Below are 4,418 nucleotides of genomic sequence, written 5' to 3'. Positions count from 1 at the left end.
AGAGCCGCCGATCCACTATGTTCTGAGATTGATGTTGCTATGACTTTGCTATGCTTAATGCTTGTCACTAGGGCCCGAGTGCCATGATTTCAGATCTGAACCTATCATGTTTTCATGAATATATGTGAATTCTTCATCCTATCTTGCAAGTCTATAGTCACCTATTATGTGTTATGATCCGTTAACCCCGAAGTGACAATAATCGGGATATTACCGGTGATGATTGTAGTTTGAGGAGTTCATGTATTCACTATGTGTTAATGCTTTGGTTCAGTACTCTATTAAAAGGAGGCCTTAATATCCCTTAGCTTCCAATAGGACCCCGCTGCCACGGGAGGGTAGGACAAAAGATGGCATGCAAGTTCTTTTCCATAAGCACGTATGACTATATTCGGAATACATGCCTACATTACATTGATGAACTGGAGCTAGTTCTGTGTCACCCTAGGTTATAACTATTGCATGAGGAATCGCATCCGACATAATTATCCATCACTAATCCATTGCCTACGAGCTTTTCATATATTGTTCTTCGCTCATTTACTTTTCCGTTGCTACTGTTACAATCACTATAAAACCAAAAATATTAGTTTTGCTACCATTACCACTACTATCATATTACTTTGCTACTAAATACTTTGTTGCATATATTAAGTTTCTAGGTGTGGTTGAATTGAAAACTCAACTGCTAATACTTGAGAATATTCTTTGGCTCCCCTTGTGTCGAATCAATAAATTTGGGTTGAATACTCCACCCTCGAAAACTTTTGCGATCCCCTATACTTGTGGGTTATCAAGACTATTTTCTGGCGCCGTTCCCGGGGAGCATAGCTCTATGCTGTGAGTGGCTTGGGATTTATATATGCTGGTCACTATGAAGAACTTGAAAGATCAAAGAACCAAGATTTTTCCCTCAACTACGAGGGGAGGTAAGGAACTGCCATCTAGCTCTGCACTTGATTCACCTTCTGTTTTGAGTAAACTTGCGACACCTACACCTGCTATTCATTCTGATATGTCACATGTTATTGATGATGCCACTTCTGCTTTGCATGATACTTATGATGAAACTACTTCTATGCTTGATAATACTGTGCCATTAGGTGAATTTCTTGATGAACAACTGGCTAGGGTTAGAGAGAATGAAATTATTGAAACTGATAATATTGATGAAAGCGATGATGAAGATTCTCCCCCTAGATATGAATTGTCTGTATTGCCTGAGGGTTATGTTACAGATGAAGAAACTGCTAGAGACTTTCTTGCTTGCAATGATAGATCTGATCTTAAGAAATTATTAGCTAGGCTTAAAGAAAAGTCTTTGAATGCTAGAATGAAATATGACCCTGCTTTTGCTGCTTCACCTATCTTTATTACTAATAAGGATTATGATTTATCTATCGATCCTGAGTTAATTACTTTGGTGGAATCTGATCCTTTTTATGGCTATGAATCTGAAACTGTTGTGGCACATCTTAATAAATTAAATGATATAGCCATCCTGTTCACTAATGATGAGAAAACTCGCTATTACTTTATCCTTAAGTTATTTCCGTTCTCATTAAAGGGTGATGCTAAAACATGGTTTAATTCTCTCGATCCTGGTTGTGTGCGTAGTCCCTAGGATATGATTTATTACTTCTCTGCTAAATATTTCCCCGCTCATAAGAAACAAGCTTCTTTAAAGGAAATATATAATTTTGTGGAAATTGAAGAAGAGAGTCTCCCACAAGCTTGGGGGAGGCTTATCCGATTACTTAATGCTTTGCCTGATCATCCTCTCAAGAAAAATGAAATACTTGATATCTTTTATAATGGACTAACCAATGCTTCCAGAGACCACCTGGATAGTTGTGCTGATTGTGTTTTCAGGGAAAGAACAGTTGATCAAGCTGAATTGCTATTGAATGATATGTTGAGTAATGAAAATGATTGGACACTTCCTGAACCAACTCCTCAGCCAACTCCGAAGAAAAGGGGTATTCTATTTCTCAGTCCTAAAGATATGCAAGAGGCAAAGAAATCTATGAAATAAAAAGGTATTGAAGCTGAAGATGTTAAGAATTTACCACCTATTGAAGAAATACATGGTCTTGAGAACCCGACACGGGTAGTGAAGGTAAATTCCCTCTATAGGTGTCGGTGTCAAAACCGGCGGATCTCGGGTAGGGGGTCCCGAACTGTGCGACTAGGCCGGATGGTAACAGGAGACAAGGGACACAATGTTTTACCCAGGTTCGGTCCCTCTTGATGGAGGTAAAACCCTAGGTCCTGCTTGATTAATATTGATGATATGGGTAGTACAAGAGTAGATCTACCACGAGATCAAGGAGGCTAAACCCTAAAAGCTAGCCTATGGTATGATTGTTGTATGATGAAGTTGTCCTACGGACTAAAACCCTTCAGTTTATATAGACACCGGAGAGGGTTAGGGTTACACAAAGTCGGTTACAATGGTAGGAAATCTTGAATATCTGCATTGCCAAGCTTGCCTTCCACGCCAAGGAAAGTCCCATCCGGACACGGCACGGAGTCTTAAATCTTGTATCTTCATAGTCCTGGAGTTCGGCTGAAGGTATAGTCCGGTTACCCGAACGCCCCCAAATCCAGGACTCCCTCAGTAGCCCCTGAACCAGGCTTCAATGACGACGAGTCCGGCGCGCAGATTGTCTTCGGCATTGCAAGGCGGGTTCCTCCTCCAAATTCTTCATAAAAGTTTGTAAACACCAAGAGTAGTGTCCGGCTCTGCAAAATAAGTTTCCACGTATTGCCATAGAGAGAATAATATTAACACAATCTAATCTGCTGACGTATTCCGCAGCGTGACATCACACTACGGCCAAGCCTTTATTCGAATCGTTTTCACTTTCCACCTCAGCGTGTTTTGCGAGGCGGTTTCCTGGCACGTCTTGTCAAAGCAGAGATCGTGTCCCCTTTGTTTACGGGATTCTCGTTAATACGGACGTGGGTAACCCAACCGCGCCACTTATCACGGCGCTTGGGAGGCAAGCGAGTTTTACTAGGCTGGTGGGGACGCATAGTCGCATCCGCCCATATAAGGGGATAAGGATCCACCTTTTTACCTACGCCTTCTTCCTCCTTTGCCTATCCATCTTCTGCGCACCCGAGCTCCAGCGCCCAAGCCCGCACTTCCTACCTCAACCCTCTCCAACAATGTCCGGAGCGGGAGGCAAGTGGATGGTCTCCTCCGTCACGGAAGGCCATGTCAAAAGGTTAAGGAAGGCCGGATACTTGTCAAAGACATCGCGCACCGGCTTCCTGAGGAGGGGCAGCTTCTCCCCACCCCAAGTCCCCATGAGAGGGTAATATTTCTTCCCCACTTCCTCCACGGACTGGGTTTTCCTCTCCACCCATTTGTCCGCGGGCTCATGTTCTACTATGGCCTAGATTTCCACACTCTGGCCCCGAACTTCATCCTCAATATCTCAGCGTTTATCGTCATGTGCGAGGCTTTCCTCTGCATTTGCCCCCATTTCGGCCTCTGGCTCAAGACCTTCAACGTCAAGCCAAAGGTGGTGCGCGGCAACCAGGCGGAGTGCGGAGGTGCCATGGCGGGCAAAATTGCCAACGTCCTATGGCTCGAGGGCTCCTTTGTGGAGACCTTAAAGGGGTGGCAGTCAGGGTGGTTTTACATCACCGAGCCACGTGATCCGAAGTGGATCGCAGCCCCTGAATTCCGATCCGGACCCCCTACACGGTTCACATCCTGGAAGGAGACGAGCTTGTTGTGGGGCGACGAAGAAGAGTTGACCAGACTGCAAAAATGCATCCAGTCCCTGGTGAACAAGCAGCTCAAGCTTGTCAACGTAATCCAGGTCATGCTCGTCCCCCGGATCCTTCCGTGACAAGAACGGGACTTCAATTTGTGGGAGTTCAACCCGGCGCAGCACCGCACTCTGAGCAGGCTCTTCGACACGACGTACGAAGATGTCTGGAGGGGGCTAACCAAAGGCACCGAGGCTCCCACATCCGCCTCCGAAGACCGTGGATTCAGCTCGCAGAGTCCTGCTGGCGAGGTAAGATATTTCCATCCTTTAGAGGATGTTAAGTTTTTTCATAGTTTGACTCTATGCAGGATCTAAACTCCCTCACCTTTGACAGGATTGGCGGGAGAAGTCCGGACAGATTAACTGTCCGGCTCCCTTGCCCGAAGACCCAGCCCCTGCTCTCCTAGAGAAGCTGCTGGTGCCGGCACCTTACGTGGTGCCGGAGAAGAAGGCCAAGAAGAAGAAGGCCACGGGGACTCAAAAGAGTTTCCGGCATATGGTGGTGTCGGACTCGTCGTCCGACGAGTCCGAGACGCACTCCTCCTGTGAAAACGAGGAGGAGGAAGAAGAAAGCTCTCCCCCTCCAGTGGGGGGAGGAGAGAAGAGGAAGGCCGCCCCAGTAGGGGAAGC

This window comes from Triticum urartu, chromosome 5 (genome assembly GCF_003073215.2).
Source record: "Triticum urartu cultivar G1812 chromosome 5, Tu2.1, whole genome shotgun sequence".
In the NCBI taxonomy this organism is placed as follows: domain Eukaryota; kingdom Viridiplantae; phylum Streptophyta; class Magnoliopsida; order Poales; family Poaceae; genus Triticum; species Triticum urartu.
The sequence above is the reverse complement of the archived record's forward strand: the minus strand, read 5'-3'. Positions refer to the sequence as shown.